The sequence below is a fragment of the Vicugna pacos genome, unplaced genomic scaffold (genome assembly GCF_048564905.1).
Source record: "Vicugna pacos unplaced genomic scaffold, VicPac4 scaffold_118, whole genome shotgun sequence".
NCBI lineage: Eukaryota > Metazoa > Chordata > Mammalia > Artiodactyla > Camelidae > Vicugna > Vicugna pacos.
This window is the reverse complement of record NW_027328798.1, coordinates 494,693-513,303: the sequence shown is the minus strand read 5'-3', so window position 1 is coordinate 513,303 and position 18,611 is coordinate 494,693. Positions and strand designations below refer to the sequence as shown.

The window sequence follows — 18,611 nt, the reverse complement described above, 5'->3', positions numbered from 1 at the left end:
AAACTGGGATAGAATTTTGTTGGGGACTGTAAGCTGGGAGTGAAACTGTCAGTGAAGTAAGGGAGGAAACAGCCCTGGTTGTAAGAACATTTCTAGGGAAGAAGGCTCCCTAATGGGCTGGCATGGGAATCGCTGTGGTTGTGAGCCCCCTGTTGCCCTGTGTGGGAGTGGGCAGGGAAGGAGAAAGACTGTTCAGACTGGTCAAAGTCACTACAGTTTGTAAAGAGCTGAGGTCTGTTCCCTCACAGCTCAGACACATGCAGGACATGAGGATGCTTAGCTAATGACCAACAGTGGGTAGCAAAGCCCAAGAGTGGGGTGGGGAGGAGAGATGGGACCACCTTCTAGAAGAACCTCTGCCCCAGGGTCCAGGAATGTAATGAATGATTGGGGATTCACAAAGGGTTTTTATGGCCTCATCAGGTAGTTCCTACTTTAAAATGATAGTCTGGAATATATGGTAAAATACGGTGGAATGACTGCTCTTATTTTAGTTTCTGCAAACACTTAAATGGATGGATTTCTATCTCCATTATACAAGCACTGCTGGGTAACCTTTAGAGCCATGTGAGGATCAAATGAGTGAGTACTTATTAATACTATTACCATGCTTCTACTGAATTAACACTTCAGCAACAGTATAATGGCCACGCTTCTTAACAACTGCCTCTGTAAGAGCTCTTGTAAGTCACAAATAAAAATTATAAAGAAAATATATTAAAATAATAACAATTACAGTTACAACAAATATGTTGTTTATAGCAATGATAGTGTTAGCATCTCCCTCTCATATTAAACAATACCCAACATTGGATTCCTTAGGAAGCAATGCCAATGCATGTTTGGACTTTTCAAAGTCTTCAGCCCATGAAGCCTTTTTACTCACATTGGTCCACCACAGCCAGAATTGCTGTTCCTTGCATGGTGGGCTGCCACGCTGCAATGTCCTGGGCTTTTTCTGGCACCATGCGTCTATACTGGATAGTCAAGTTTCCACATACCCACTCTGATTTGCAATATATTGTTCTCCAGAGCCAACGGAGGGGCCACTGGAAAGAGGCCACAGATAAGGTGGTGAACCCAAACTGAATACCTGTTAAAGGAATGGACACACAACATGGAGTGGTGGATGGATGGAAGGACAACAACAATTCCTCTACTCCTGTAAAGAGAGAGGGGCAAATGGTGAACTAAATCCCAAAGAGAAAAGACATTCATGATAATAATATTATTCAACAGTGAAAGAATCCAAACAAAAGGCAAATATAAAATCTCTCGGAAGAAGACTCATTACAAACTGTTTCTTTCACGTATATAACCTTAGTAGGAATAACATACTTAAAAATCTTCAACCAATCATAGTTATTTGCTGGTAATAAACTTGGGAATCTTGAAGCATATTATTCACTTTCAGTGTTGATAATACAATCTTGGAAGATGATTTGTCATTGAGGATTAAGAAAAAGAATACTGTGGTTGTATATAAGAATTTAAAAAGGAATAAGGAATGTACTTTTGGGAAAGCTCTGCATAGAGAATGTTGGAGGAAATGCACTGAAAATAGGCAAGTGAGCAAGCTCCCTTGAGTCTGGGAAGGTGAGTGCAGCACATTCAGAGAGTCTATGAAGTTATTACAAGTCACAGAAAGGTATGCAATTAAAGTGTCTTCCTAAGCAAAATATCCTTCTTCAGGAATTTTTATCTTGATATTTCTATGGTCTGTGTGGTCACAGGAAGTCAAAGTTATGGTGGTGGCTTAGAAGTTCTTTTCTCTCTGTCTGTAATTTACAGGACATTGCTACAGATGGGGCAGCAGAGATCTGCGGTAAGCTGTTCCATGGGGTGGGGGAGCAGTTAGAAATGATAAGGCCAGAGATCTAAAAGACTTTTAGACCCTAACTGGCAGACTTTTAAGTAAACTAGCACAGGTATGTAACTAAGACAGTGGATGAGAGGCAAGTTTGTAGTCCCTTCAGTGTTACTGCTCAGTCAAGGGATAGGGACCACTCTGGCCAGGAATGGCAAGACAGTGGATTGGGTGGATGGGTAGGAGGAGCTGACATTTGCTTCTGACCTGAGAGGCAGGGGTGTGTTGCAGAAAAACCGACAGTGCTGGAAAGAAGCCTCATGTCCACAGCCTAAAAGGAGCTGTCATATTCAGGGAGGTCACAGAGAAAGAACCAGAGTTAGTGATGCCACAGGGTCAGCAGCGTGGCAGCAGTGATATCAGTATATGTTTCCATAACCCACCTAACCCTACATGAACACATCTGCCTACAGGGGGCAGGTAAGTAGCAGAAATATGTGGAGTGGGTGCAGCCACTGGCAAATTGGCAAGTGGACATCTTAATGAAATGCACTGCTCACAGTCACCATATTGGAAAGAGGGCCCCACACTGTCAGATCCCTTTCTTATTCAAGAGAAACTAGAAATTAAGACTTCATTAGCAATCATCCCTCTTCAAACCCAGAAAAGATATCATTTATAATGACAACAAAGGCACAGACTATTCAGAAATAAATTAATGAAAAATGTTAAAATGATTCTGATAAATGACTTAAAAAGAGAAAAAAATGATAATTGAATGAACAGTAGAATGCACCATCCTCTTCAGTTGGCAGACTCAAATTTGGGGGACTTGAACATTTTTTCTCCAAAATAAATTTAGTATCTGAATGCAAATTTAGTTAATAATCCTGAATGGATTTAAGAAAAAATTCTGAAAGGTGATCCTAAATTTCTTCCAGAAATATACACAAATATACAAATAAAATAATGAGGAGGGATGTTTGAATTTGTAATATTAGGGACATTCTGGAAAAGGATAAAATAGGACCAACTGTAGGAGATATTAATCTATGGTCATGGAAACAGTATAGAAATAGTGCACTGAGAGAATGAATGAAATAGAACACATTTCAAGAATAGACGTGGATATTTAAGAGATTTTAGAAATATTATAAAACTGACACTTAAAATCAGTGGATTCAGGTACTGGTGTAATTAGCTAAATCATTAGAAGGCCTGGTACACTGTCCTCAATTTTGACATTAAAATAAATTCCAGAAAATTTTTAATTAAAAATAAAACACTAGAAATAACCCAACATGATTTAATCTGTTCAGATATTCAAGCGAGAAGAACTTTCTAAAAAGCTTTTGGAACAAAGACCAACAAGAGCAAAGGCCTAGCAACTCAGCAAGGCCAGAAACGCCCCCTGTAAAACAAAGCTGACCCTCTCCCAACCCTCTCTCACGGACCTGTATTGCTCTCTGATACTTTCTATACTTTCTTCTTCCCTTTAAAGTCCAGTTTCTTGGAGAAGTGCCTACGCTGATGACTCCTCCAGGGCTCAGAGCCCTGCATCCCCCACAGCCCCACCACGGCACTGATACAGGAGTTGCACTGCCGGTGGCTGCGTGTTTCAAACCAGTGGGCATTCTCAGCTCCTGTTTATTTGATTACCAGGTAGCTTTTGCCGTGGACAAATATTTTCCTTTCAGTGGAACATTTTCCCCCCTTAATTTTTGTTTTACTTAAATAAATTTTAAAAGCCCAGGCAGAAAAGTGTGTGTGCACATATGCACACACACAGATACACACAGATCTGTTTTTTAAAGGCTACATTAGTGTAGTCCAACTCCGCCTTTTCCTCAGTTTAGACAATTAAAGGTGGGCTTTAGCCCTTGCTTTTATGCCCCACACACCCCCCCTTTCTCACTTCGCTCCCTTTAGTCAGTGTTCAAATTCCTCTTAAGCCAGGTTACAGCCTTCTCTGTGTTGCCTCAAATCGTTTTCTCTCAACTGCACTGCTATTCTTCTTTCTCTTGGTGGACCTCTCTTCTCCCATTTGCCATGTACATGGCCCTTTTCCCCAGGGCCTCGTCTTCAGTCCTCCACCTGGCAGGACTGAATCGCCCCCACGGCCTCACCCATAGCTCCTCTGAGCTCCTGACTGGTGAATCCAGCTTAACAACGGACATCACTCCTTATATGTCCCATAGACACTTCGCACTCAAAATGACACACACAGAACCATCTCCTCGAAACCAGCTCCTCTCCTTACACTCCCCCTGCAGATCTGCTCTCCGGATGGGTCACTGGAAAGTCACCTCAGCAGCTCTGCGGCCCGCCGCCCAGGCCCTCCAATCCCCACTGCAGCAGTCACCACTTCTGCCGCCCATGTCTCTCTCTTTCTGCCCACGGCCTCTCAGCAGGCGTGTGCCATTTGTTGTCTGGGTTACCTGCGTTGGTCCCCGAAATATCCTTTCCCCCCAAAATATGGGCCTCTCCCCCTAAAATAGTATCTTCCATTCTGCTGCCAGAATAACCAGATATTCTGCAACATAAACATTATGCAATTCTCTTACTTACAAATAATCCAATATATCCCTGCTTCCTTAAGGATACATTGAAGTCTAAGCACACAAGGCCCATCATGACAGAGGCCTTGTGCACCTGACATTCCCACCTATGGATCCTTTGTTCTAGCCCTACTTGTTGTTCTTCAGTCTGGCCAAGCCGCTTCATGCTGTGTACACATATATGTCTCCACCTCTCTGCATGAAGTGTCCACTCCCTCTACCACAAAATAGAGAGCTAACGTCCTTTCACTTTTCAAGATTCAGTTCAAATATTTCCAGCTCTAGGAAGTCCAATTTGTGTTCACCTGCTTAGCAATCCATCAACTACTCGCCATGCCTCGCCTAGCCTGGGGAATGCAGACACCAAGTCTTACCTGTTTTGGTCTCCCCAGCAGTTGATACAGTATTTGGCATAGCAGTGCTCAATGCTTGTTGGTTGGATAAATGAATGAATCAGTAAAGAGATGAGAGGCCTACAATCCCCCCCAGTTACTCAGCTGCCATTTTGGGAAGTTCATTCTGCGGAGTTAAGGAAATGTGAGTGCAGGTGGTGGGCAGACAGAACAGTGGTGAGGGCGTGGGGGAGACAGGCCTGGTCCTGGAGAGCGCAGGATAGGCGTGGGTGGGAGAGCACTGGAGAGAGAGGGAATGGAGGGGGCGGGTGCAAGGAGATGTTGAAGAACAACTGATATTAAATGCAGTAAATTAAATGGAGAACATAATATATGAAGGGGAAATCAAGTTAACAAAGCAAGGGTGGAAAAGGCAGTACCAGAGATGAAGAGCTCTCACTTCATCCCTCACAGCATTTCACTTATGGCACCTGCCCTCTGTGAAGGCAGTGTCAAATTCTTGAGAGACTGGTGTTTGTGCTGTGGGTGCTCTAAGTACAAAACGGTATCTTATGGCTTCCAGATTTTAAGACTGATAGATAATTTCTCTTATGTCCCATGTCTGAGTTCTCAGGCAGCAGGATCATTCGCTGGTGGGGGGAGAGATATTGTGGTTAACAACTCAGGGTTACTCTAATAATCTCAAAGGACAGTGGGGAATTCATGAAAACAAATAAAAGAGAAATTTCACTCAGAAAAAACCATATGTCATATAGAACTTTGTGGGGGCATTGGGGGCAATGTTACCGCCACCTCATCTAACAGTTTTATTTGAGTGTGTTGAAACTCCAAGCTCAAGTCACTTAAACAAGTAGGAGAACCAGGGTCCAGGCTGTGGTGCTCCAGACATGGACGGGAAGATGAAAAGCCTGACTACTGCCTCCGACAGGATCAGTCCAGTCGGGGAGTACAATGGACATGGACACGATCACACACCATCAAGACAAGAATCAAGTGCAATTCATGCCTAGACAGGAGAGCAGATAATCTCTAAATAGTGGAGGGGTCCCTGCCAAGGCTTGGCAAGTGTCCTTCCAGGCAGAAAAGCAGAGAAATATAATTCAGGCGAAGGAGACTAAGGTTGGTGGCTGGGTGCAAGGCCTAACGAAGCACAGATGGAGGGCTCCAGGGTCATCTGTCAGTAGCTGTTCCCCTTCAGCAGCTAAGAGGCATAACTAAAAAGGCAGGTGGGGTGTCATTAATGATCATGGGGAAAACTGGGAGGAGGAAATTGAGGTCAGGAGATCACCACCAAAGGCAATTTATTTTAGAGGAACAAAAATAATTCAAAAAGCACTTGGAAATTCTATCTCCCATGAATGAAAAGAACACAAAATAAGTTTCACTCCAGCGTTGAATACAGAATAACAGACTGCCTACTCTCAGAAATGGATTGAATTTTCTAATTCATCAGGGATTATTTAGATAATAGGAAAACGAATAAATCTGAACAATCTCTCTAGAATAGCTGTTACTCCATCCTGTTATGTAGGGTAGAGTTAGGCTGAATTATTTAATTGATATTTTAATGAGACTATAAATTTCTAAAAGCCTTATCAATTTCTCCCAAAAGCGTACAACTTTTCCTTTCATGACATTTATTTGACTTAATTAGAATAACTTTTTTCCAAGGCTTTTTTTGTGTGTGTTAAAATACCTAATGATATGCTGCCCCCAGAATGTTGTTGTTATTATTAATACTGATAATAGCCCCAATAAGACATATTTACAATTATGACTCATTTTGGAATAACAGGTCATTGGTTTAAAGTCCTTTTGAAAATAAGAAGAATAAACGAACATAATTACTACACCAGGGACAGCAGCTGCACCCTTAATGGAACCTGGTCACTAAACACAACAAAAGCAAAGATGAAACTCAAATCAGACACCAGGCCACAAAGCATAGCTGACTGAAGATGCCACAAGATGACCTTTCATTCACCGAGGGAACCAGATGCATTTCTATGTATAATGTATATTGTTAAAAGCAATTATTTTATATATAGAATGTAATTTAGGAAAAAGAAAACTCCATCTGTAGACTTATAAACAGGAAGCACAAAGGGGTGCCTTTGCCAACAAGAACCTGCATGCATAAATGCAAAGCCTACTGACAAAAATCCTTTCCTGTCTCCTAAGCTTAAAAAAAAACTACTTCAAGGCAGTGGTGAGCTGAAAGGGCTCAGATACAAAACGTGCACATCATCAGCCTTCTAGTAGATAAAAGTGCGCCATGCATAATAGAAAAGATAACGTTTCCTATGGAAATCTATTTTGAGATTCAACAATTTAAAGGCAACTGAGAGCTCAAAACCAAGTTCAACCAAAGAGGAACAGAGCCCAAGCAAATGTACAGAAATGGACAAAGTCATTGGAGAAGGAGGGGATCTGTGTTCTACCGATACTCCAGATCAGCAAATTCATCCTGAATTCAAGCCAGTGATGTGACATGATGTCACTCAAGGAATCAGGCAGAAACCATCAGCCAGAAGAAATAGGAACAATATCAAAGGCAGGTGTGAGATGTGGAAGGGGTGACCCTGTGAACCTTGCTGCAATGAGGCAGGATGTGCTTGCGGGCTTTCTGCACAGGCTGGCTGGCTCACATGACTCTATTTAGAAGGATATCAGCCAACAGCTGTGCCACACGGGCTACAGCCTGAGCTGAGTCACATCTAGTAACGGTTCTGAGTTCATCCTTAGACGACATGACCAGAAGGATCTGAGAATCAATGGAGGAGACGTATCTGAATGAGTATTCCATTTCATTCCTTGGCAGTAAATCTTCAGCTTTGTGCAACATAAATATTGACAAAGATACACACAGGCACCCTATTTGAAAGCCTGACTGCATAATTGCATCTAATCGAGAAAAGCGGGCTCCGTTTCAGTATGCTAGGACATTGTTTGGCTCGGTAACCAATGCTTCTGAGACCCAAAGCATACTCTAGTATAACCGACAGCACAGAAATCTCCATTGATGACTTACTCATTTCAGGGTATTCATAAAATAACCCCAGTTTGCCCATGGGATACAGATGGTTTTCCCGTTCCCATCGTGGGTTGGTCTGTTCTGCTCCCAAAACTGTGGCATCATTAGATTCATGATCCAGCTGTCAAACAGATCAAATTATAAGGCAGGATATTATCAGACCAAGGTCATAAAGGTATTACTGATATCTCAAGCTGAACACATCATCTTCCCAAGAATTTAATTTCTTGTTTTCAGGATAAATTTCTTTTTATTGCTGCCTCCCTACCCTCAAATATTGTGAAAACTAGTCCTGACTACGTGCCTTGGGTTTACCAAAATTGTAACGACTACTACTACTTTATCTCCTACCTCCTTTTCAGGTGTTCATTTTAGCTTTTAGAAGATGCCTTCCCTCATTTGTCTTTTTTACCCCCACTTCTCTCCTATTATCCACCGTGGCCTTTCCAGTCTGAAAGTCGTCAGAGAAAATAAGTAAAAGAAAGAAATACAGGTTCTGTGAGCTGGTGATAAGTGCTGTGGAGGAAAATAAAGGAGAGCGAAGAATGTGTGCTAGGGAGGAGTGGGGATGGGGCAGTGACCTTTGAATAAGGCAAAGACTGAAGCAAAGAGGTGGGCAGAGGAGGGGCAGAGGAAACAGTGATCACAGGCCTGGAGGTCCCTCACGCTGGACAGACAGCATGGAGACTGGTGTGGGCCACAGTGAATAGGAAATAAGTGGTGGTTTTGGGGGTGGAGCCTTAGAGGCTGCCGTGAGGATGTGGGCATTTTTCCCTTTGAAGGAATTGCGGAGCCATGGAGGGTCACCGAGCAAAAATGTGATACTCTAATGTTGGATAGAACAGGTCCAAGACCCTAATACAAGCTGAACAAATCAAGGGACAAAGAAGTGACATGCCACCTCAAATTCAGTGCAGAGCTTGAAAGAAACACAGCCTCGACTCCCAGCCCAATGCTCTGTCCCCTTCTGGATGCTGTCCCACAGAGCTGTCTCTAAAGTTATGTTTTTTCCTCACTCAGAGGCTTGTGGGCCAACTGAATGCTTCCCCCTTTTCAAATGGCAATTTATCCTGAAAGGAAATCAGAGTTGGCAGTGAAACAAGGCATGGACCTGTAGCCTACAGAGCTGTTGTCCCTGAAAGCAACAGCTGGCGCGTGGTTTACTCGTGGAGTTCAGCAGAAGAGACAGAGCAACAACAGACAACTTAGCATCTGGCTGAGTTTCGGCTGACTGCACTGCACGTTTGGATGTATTTCAAATTTGGACAGTGAGGCGGCTTCACACGAAAGGCAGGTGTATACATCATACATGCCCACACGTCTGTATGCATACACACGTAGACACACACAGAGCATATGATGTGACTTGTAAAGAGCTGCCTCTGCTTGGTTTCCCACGGCCTCTAATTTCAGCATTAACCTTTCACTGGCCATGCTCCCAGGTTTGCTACGAGATTTCTTTGCAATGGAACATGCCCTTCGCTTCACAAACGTTCCCCAATTCTTTCAATGACATTAGGGGAAGAGCAGGGAGCCCTGGGAAATGCTGGGGATATGGACTCGAGATACCCCTGAATCTGAATCCACACTTCATGGCTTATTTGTTATTTAACTTTATTTACATTCAAAATGCAATTGTTGCAGATCTCAGAAGATGATTTACACTCACTGCTATGGCAGAATGTTGCGGTTAGTAGACTCACCACAGGATCCTCTTATTCAACACGTTCTTCCAATATTTCAGATATTACTGTATCACAAATGCCCATTTCTATATTTTGATATCTGCTTTTCAGTATAATTATCTTTCTTCTTTATTCTCTATATATTATGATTTTAGAACATTTTTCTGAGAAGTGTTCCACAGGCACTGTACATATGATACTTGGATAAAGAGATCCTGGAGATCAAAACCACATTTAAATCCTTAGATAAACTCAGCTGTGTCATATACATGGCTAGGTTTAGTCTGCTTACTTTGTTACTTTGTTTAGTAATTTTTGTTTCAAAGAACAAGATCCTTCTGTATAGCACAGGGAACTACACTCAATAACTTTTAATAGCCTTTAGTGGAAAAGTATATGACAAGGAATATATATATATATATGAGCCACTATGCTGTACACCAAGAATTAACACAATATTGTAAACCAACTATACTTTCAACAAAAAAAGTTGAAATAAAATTGAGAGATGAAACTTCCACTGCCCAGACTGCTGTCACGATGAAACGATTCAAAGCAGGCCAGGTATTAGCAACCCCCCTGACACAGCAAAACCCCATGTGGGATCTTCCTTTTGAGCAGCACTGGCTATCCGGCTGTGGCCACTTGTAAATAGGGTTGAAGTCACTTAGACCCTTGGCTTGGGATCACCGTGGCCACAGGGGTGGGGGTCACTGCAGCACCTACGAGAATGACGGGGCCAGCCTCCTGCTGAAGCCGCTCCCCAGGCCACAGCCCGGAGTGCTGCAGGCAGGTCTGAGGTCCGGCCGGGGGCGCGCAGCTCCACAGCCACTCGGAGCCCTGCGATGCGGGTGGCGCTGGGACTACGCTCGTCCATCACCCTCCCTGGCACCCAGACTCGGGATTCTCCTGGGGGAATTTTTCTCTGCCTCATACTTCCTGTCTCAGCATTTGTGGAATCCGGTCCATGCCACAGGGAAGCAGGGCTTTTACCCTCCGGGACCCAAATCCATCACTGTATGGATCCAGGGTGAAACTTCCATGTTAAATCACCTGGCGCTCCCTTCTTGTGCTGAAATGCCCTCCCCTGTCGATGGCATTAGGTCGTATTAGAAGTCCCGACTTGCTTGTCCTTAGCTAAGACTCTGAGCCTCTTGCTCAGTCTTCCTGAGTGGAACCACTCATCTGTGGCAGAAAAGCTTGGGCTGTCGTCCACCCATCATTGTCCTCGGTCTTTTGGGTTTTCTGTTGGGTTATGGTTCTCGTGCAGGGATATCAATTTGCACATGAGAAGCAACTGTAGACATTTTAGAAAATACAGACACTGGATCCTCCCCCCTCTTCAGCCAAGGCTGGAAGCTTTCTCCCTCTAGCAGGGGTTACACAATCATTTGCTTGGGAATTGACCACACATATTGGCATAATCATAGTAAATTGCCCTTTACTCTGTGCTTGCCACGTGGCATTTTCTACTTCATGTTGTCTTTGTACCTTCATTATCACATTTAATCCCTGCATTATTGATTATCACCATTTCTGTTGAGGACACTCCTACTTGCTAATCTTGAATACAAGTATCTTTGATTCTCTTAATCTATTTCATTCCTGAGTTTCCTGTTCCTGAATTTAAAGAGTGAATTATGGACACATGTAAATAAGATTCTCTTATTATATGTATCTGACTCATCCTCTAACCAAATCATATCTGGAGAAGAGAGATTTTCTCTTTTAAACATTTGTTTTTCTTATTATATAGTAGTGCATACACATAGTGGAAAATGTAGAAAACATATAAAGTAAGAAAATTACAGCCATACATTATCTAAACACCAAAGGACAATGCTATGTCATTTGGGGCATTTAACTATTTTTCTTAATATTTTATCATAAAATTTCCCTAGGAAAGTTGCTTAACCCTGGAATTGTACTAGCCTTTTGTCCAGTACAGAATAACATTCCCAGAAATGACCCCAACATCAAAATAGTATGTGAGGCTGGGAAGGCCACAGGGCACTCAGCTTATTCTCTGAGTCCTACAAAGAATGCTGTTAATTCACTGATTTTACACATTCGATGCCTGTGAGTCACTCACTCACTCAGCTGGCTCGGACTGAGACCTACTTTATACCAGTGCCAATCCAAGTGCTGGGGAGACCCCAGAGGGAGCCTGGATCACGGCATCACTTTCCTTCATTTGCTCCCAGAATCCTACTCAAGAACCCCACATGGGATTGGGGGGTGGAGGCAGGTGAGATATGGTGAAATTCATTTCATTATGTTCCTTTAGACATATTCAAATAGCATGAAAATAGTAGCTAATTTTGATAAGTTTTCTTTTCCCTTCCTATGTATTTTTGAGAATGGGTATAGTTTTGGTGCAGCAAGAGTAATTGATAGATCTTTGGTATGGTAGGATTTTATATGAAAAATTAAGAAGGAAACTGCACTTATACAAAGAGAAGAGGCAGTGAGGAAAAAACAAGCCACCCTTGAACTTGGCTACAATTCAGAATTCCTGGTTTTCAAAAAAGGGAAACAAAATTCAAAATAAATTCCCTAAATATTTTAGCCCATAGTAGAAATACATGGAGGCAAAGTTCAGCTCACTGGAACCTAGAACAATGTGCTTATTTAAGTGAAGGTATAAACAGACCACAGATACTATAATGCATCCTTTACTTTAAACTAGTTCATGTGAGCAAGTTTCATTTCACATGAATTGCTCAGTACCAGTTTAGGAAATATATCCTCCTTGATTGGTAAAAATAGCTCACAGATAACCAGATTCAACAAAATTTATTGTTAAATAATTTACTTATTTCCTTCAGGAAATGCTTTTGAGTAATCTGAGTTAAGTATTTCCTCTATCTGCTGTATTTCTTTTCACAGAGAAAAGTAGTATTATTTGCACATGACCTACTTTTACTTCTCTGGAAATATCTGACTGTGAGCTCAGGGTACGGATTGTCTACTGCACAGTAGGGAAAAAGAAGATTCATTTCACAGCGAAGATCAGAATCTTTTTTTGAGGGGCGTGGTGAGCTGGGGGACAAGGGAAATGCCTTTGTTTCGAGACAGACCCCAGTAATCCATACTGAAACTGAAAGATGAAGCCATTATGAAGAAATGTGGAAGGACACACTGACACGCAAAGGTGTTCACTCTGCAAAAACAGAAAGAAAGAAAGAAAGAAAGAAAAAATAATTTAACTGCCCTATAAAGAGAATGGACAGAAACTTGGTAATAAGCTAGAGAGAAGGAAGGTTAGTGAAGGGAGGAGAAACAATGAAAGGGAACTTGGATGCGGTGGGCAGAAGAGCAGGTTTCTGGAGCCTACAATGAAGGATGATAAGAAAAAATAAAGTTTAAAAAAGTTACAAAGTTTAAAATAGTTTAAAAATTAAAAAGCAAAGTTAAAAAAATAAATATTTTTATAGTGGCATGGAAGATTTTAAAATGATGGAGGTTTTTTATTTCAAAATTCAAGTTGTTTGAATTTCTCCCCCATTCTCCAAACAACAGTAAGACCTGCTTGTGTAAGTGGTTTTGGGGGACACCACAGAGAGGGGCGAGCTCTGCAGTTAGGTTGGCCAGGAGCAGAATGCTGGTGTGGAAGGCAAGACAGAAGAAAGTTCAACAGTTTCATGATAACAGAAACTCAAAGCCAGAAATTATCTTAAAATGGTTAGTGTGGTAGGCAGAAAAATGTTCCCCCCCAATATGTCTATGTCCTTATCCCCAGAACATAGGAAGAGGTCAGATTCCCTGGCAAAGGGGGCCTATGGTTGCAGATGTGGTTAAGGTTGCTAACCAGTCGACTCTAAGAGAGACCAGCTGGATTATAGATTTGGGCCCAGTGTAATCACCAGGGTCGTTAAAGGAGGAAGAAAGAGGCAGAAGAGGGGAGAGAGGAGAGGAGATCTGACCACAGGTTCAGAGTCAGAGGCACACAACCATGCTGACCTTGAGAATGAGAAAAGAGGTCACAGGCCAAGAGACGCAGGTGGTCTCTGGAATCCAGAAAAGTCAGATACAGGTTCCCCTGAGGCCTTCAGAAAGAGCCGTGCCAACACTTTGACTTCAGCAGGCTTCTGCATTCAAGAAAACTACAAGTTTAAATTTGCGTTGTTTAGTAGAGACTTTTTCTTTTCTCTTCCTACTACCATGACGTTTGGGGATACTTGTTACAACAGCAACAGAAAGTGAATAGAGTAAGCTCCTTGAAATGTTCAGAAATTGCAGATAACACTGGACTGTCCACTTTGATGTGGGATTGGGCTTATGTGAAAATCAAAAGGACAGTGTGACCTTTGCTAACATCTGCTTTTCTCATTTTAGGAAGAGAACAGTAAGTCAAAACCTCTGTTGTTATTATTTTAGACAAGTGTCTCTTAAAACTTTATGTAACCCTGTGCCTTAGGACCCTAAGAGAGTCTCTTCTTAGAAGAACATGGATTCAGAGAGATAGTGTCTTACATCTGAGTCCCACAGTGGTCTCTTATTGGCAATGAGAGCTTGGGCATATCAGTTACCCTCTTTAAGCCACAGGATCTTCATTTGCAAAAGGAAGATAAGAATAAGGATTGTTTGGGTGATTAACTTGTACACACACACACACACACACACACACACATACATATATGTACAACATTTAATACAGTGACTAGCACATACTAGGCACTCAACAAATTCCTGTTATGGATTTTTAAATGCATATATAAAAGGAGGAGAAATTTGCAGGAAATTGTGGGAAAACTAAGTTCATGGCCCCAAAAAGGGCCATCTCTCAATGGGCTCTGATCAGTCAGTCCCCAGTGGTGGGCTAATAAGCAGAGACTATAGCACTTGGGGATTTATGTTAAACATAAAAAGGAAGGTATTTAAACATAATTATTAAACATCAGGTACGTTTATACTTTTGGCTGGATCATCTTATCTGGAGAGATTTAATAAGCAGAGAGTCTCCACTGTTCTAGAGATGGGCATGCAGGAAAATGATGTGGGTGGGTGGGCCATTCTCACCCACCCAAGATCACATGACTGAGTACTCATGGAATTAACACCTCTTGTATGTTATTACAGATGGGCTGTCCTCCCATGATTATTGTCAGCTGTGTCATCAGTTCAAGGAGACATCACATGGGTCACACTGGAATATTAGAAAGAAAATCTCATTTAAATTTTAGATAGCTCTAACATGAAATAAAGTCATTATTTTATGCCTAAAAAAATCTAAGGAGCAGAGAGTAAAGACACTCTTCATTGGGCAACTAAGAGAAAACCTGAAACAGGTTAGATTTTCAGAACACATATCTGTATTCACACCTCTTCATTTCTGTATTTTTACAGCCAATACACCAGATCTCATGGATAAGTCACAAATCTGCCCTTAAAGAATGTGATGTAGAAACACGTGGAGTAGTAGTTGACAAAATGGAACAAGAACACCTTCATGGCTGGGTTGTTCTCATAGTCAGTCTGGTCCTTGGGAGCTCTGCAGCTAGAATAAAGAAAAGGTAAGTCTGTAAAACTGTGAACGGCTTTGAGACCCTAATCAAAGCCACGGACACATGAGTTAACACATTTAATATGTGTGTGTGTGTGTATATATATATATATACATATATACACACATACACACACACAATTCACACTGTTTTCATACCAGCTGTTTTGAATTTCTTAACATATCCACTATGTTAATTCCAACTGTACACACTGTTTTAAGAGTTTCTCCCACTAAGAAAGTGATATCCCACAAGGCAAAAAAAAAAAAAAAAGTCACCTGTTCCTTAAAATTTATAAGCACAACAGTATCCAATGGGCAAGAACTGTCCTCTGTTAGGTGTAATTTGAAAGAAAGCTACTTCTAAACATCCTGCTAGATAATATTCTCTTGTCTCCCTGAAAGGCAGTAAGGTAGGACTATTGAAGAAGACAAACGAAACACGGGGCAACTTGCTAGAAGCATTTGGGGACCATAAAACGGGTCATCCTCCTAGTTCAGAATTTGAATTGGTCTTAGTATTTTCAGAAGATGACCACTGAGCAGACCACTGGGAGGACCACCCAGCCACATGCAATGTGTTGGAAGCACTTAACTTAGGCCGCTAAGCCGCTGGGTGGGATACAAGCCAGAGAGAAGAAACATTTATTATAGAAGCTGCAGCTGATGAGAATGGAGTTACACTAACAGGAACAGCATGGGGGGAAGACACATAACAGTGTGATTACTTGTCCTCTCCGTAACGCGCAAGCAAATCTGCCACTGGAACCACGACCCTCTTCCACTTATTTGCAATACAGAGACTATTTACTTTCAACAACAGGGTACATTATCTAATGTAATTGAAATTATTATTAAGCACTGACATATTTACACAGAGCTTGGACATTCTAAAGCTTCCTTTGTCCCTTTTACTAATGCAAAAATGGAGCTAATTCACTTCTCATATAGGCTAGAGAAAATAGGTTTGCAGTTGAAGTTAACTAAAGACTGTAATGTACTGCAATTGAAGTGCCTAAAAGATAGTCTCTGTTTTGACCTGGTTCTAAAACTGGTGTAGAAATTATCTCAGCTGCAGGAGGAGCTTACCAGAGTCAGTCATCATGATTGCCACTTTCTCATATATGGCGTTCAGGGTCACCATGATGATAAAACTGATATGGGAAGCAGTGATGGGCGTGGCCCACCTGCACAGTCAGGTACTTTTGGATTGGGTCTGTTCCATTCAGGTTCTTGGGAAGTTTTGCAGGAAATACAATGAACACTGAAAGTCCGTAGACAATGATCCCAATAACTGAAACAATGGTTAACAGGACCTGACAACCCAAGAACCCAGCAGCATGAGACTCACTAATGATCGTATTTTTACACAGAAAACTTGCCCCCAACCCAGCTTAAACAGAAAACATGCATGTGTTGTAAACTTCACATAAACGTGAGAAGTGATATAAATCGCACGTAAATGCCATAAGAGACGTGAATATCAGTCATGTTAAATTTTAGGGGAGGAGGAATGAAAGATGTCAAAAAGAATGAGTGCATCCACTAATGTAACACGCTGGCAGCAGGAGCAGCTGTGTGCAGGGCATAGGGAATATATGGGAACTCCACTTTCTGTGAATTTTTCTGTAAATCTAAAACTGCACTAAAGAAGGAAGCCTGTTAAGTATATTTTAATGGGTGAAAATGGGGTAACTGGTGGCATGATCTTTTGGAGGGAAGTCTGTGATAGCAGAACAAATGAAAGTAGCCCTTCTACATCTGTAGAATTACTTAGGTTATGAACTAGTTGTAACCCATGAAGGGGATATGCTTCCTTTCAAGGGAGAACCTATCACTGATTCAGGGGTCAGCAGGTGCTAGCTGTCGTCTTCATTCTGAATAGGACCAGTGAAGCTGTGGACATGCCCTGAGGGAAATAGTGGGAGTGACAGCAGGTCTCTGCTGATGAAAGCTTCACATGCTTTTCATACTCCTTGAGATCTTGAAATGGCAGGTATTCCTACTCCCTGCATTTGCACAAGATTCATGTCCCTAATCCACAGTAGTTTTGACTGTGTGGACCCAAGGGCAGCGGGGGTGTCTGAAGCAAAATTTGCACGTGGCTAATAGGGTTTCAGTTCCTCACTAGGCAGGTTTTTTTTCTGGCCACTGAAGAATGAACATTAAAGATCCCATTTTTAAACAGTTTTCCTTCCATCTACCTTCTTGGTCATAGTCCAGAAGCATGTACTCAGTGTCCCTGGCTGCTCCTGATGGGTGCCCCAGAGAGAAAGCTACAAAGAATGTGAATTTCAGGACTAAGTGAACCACATCATGTTATTTACAGTAATAGCAGGCGGCTGGCTTGCACCTGCATGGGAGAGCAGAGGGAGTGTTTACAAGCCCCTCCTGGAGCCACACTCCTGCATCTGGATCCCAGCTCTGATGCTAGCTGTGGGGCCTTGTGCAAATTTCTTAACCTCTAGGGGCTTCAATCTCCTCACCCATATAATGGGGAGATAATAATAGCAATTTATAGGACTATTGTGATGAGTCAATTATTTACTAATTGTGAAAACAATTGGAACATTAACCGCAGGCATGTGAAAAACTCTACCTAAGTATAAGCTATGAATATGGTGACCAAAGTCTTAAAAAGGTGTTTTTTCTTAGTTTTTAAGCCATCAGTTTGTAGAGAAAGCATTTTATTTTCTCCTCTACTCTCTTTCATCATCCTTTTCTTCACAGTTAAGTCTTCATGCTTGTGAAAGGAATAACTTTTTGGTGTGTTTGTGATTAAATGTGAAAATTAGTTAAGGCTGAGAAAAATGTATTATAGAAGGTATATTAAGCCTTCCTCTCTTGTACAGCTCATATAGGCCATTTAAATAGTATGCATTTTTTAAAAGTCTGCATAGTAATTTTTTAATTATGTATTAAGTAAACATAATATTTAAGAATGCGTAAATACTTACTATTGCTTCAGCACACATCTATTTTTCAAAATCCTCACAATCACCCTGTGGGGAAGGTAATATTATATCTCTTTTACAGATGTGGAAATAGAGCCACATGGAGATGTTGCAATTTGCCCCAAATGAAGCAACTATTAAGTGAAAGTACTGAAATACTCAAAGAGCCCAAAGACACACTAACTGTATAGCACTGTCTCCTACATGGTCTGTAAAATCAATTCTAATTCATTTCAGAACTTTTACAAACTTGACACATTTCCATTTTTCTTCCAAGCACTTAATGGGTTCACTATTTCTTAAGAAACAGGAAAGCTTTCCGTTCTCCTTCCTCAAGTTTCTTCTTATTTATCATCTTTTCTGATCATAAATTTAACATTTGCTCATTAAAGAAAATTTGAAAGTACTCAGTAGTGGACAGAACTGCTGTCCTGGATCTGTCCCCAGTCTTAGAAGAGGACCCAGAACTTGCTTTAGGATAAATAACCTCCCTTTTGTTTTTAGTCCTGTGATTTAACCTCGATTGACCCACTCTTTCTGAAGCACCAGAAGTAGATCTCAGTTGGTTTAAGACAAATAATACCCCTCATTGTATTGGCCTTGCACATGATTGGAGAATTGGCAAATAACCCAGGAAGAGCCACTATTATGTGAGGAGATACATGCTGGTGCCCATGTGAAACATAAGCTTCTTCTATCAAGAGAGGAAGCTGC

At 41.6% G+C, this 18,611-nt stretch overlaps 1 long non-coding RNA gene across 2 annotated transcripts in view; it reads right to left on the bottom strand.

The window, feature by feature from the left end:
• Window positions 1-14,492: 14,492 nt before the first annotated feature.
• The window catches only part of LOC140695002 (uncharacterized), a 34,212-nt gene continuing 30,093 nt past the window's right edge, over window positions 14,493-18,611 (bottom strand). Inside the window, exons 3-4 of one of the 2 annotated variants that reach the window (XR_012070679.1) lie at window positions 14,763-14,937; window positions 14,493-14,586 (exon numbers count right to left, since the gene is read on the bottom strand). This is a non-coding gene — a long non-coding RNA (uncharacterized lncRNA). Of the gene's footprint in view, window positions 14,587-14,762; window positions 14,938-18,611 lie in introns of those variants that run through there. The other variant, XR_012070680.1, reaches the window with a different exon arrangement.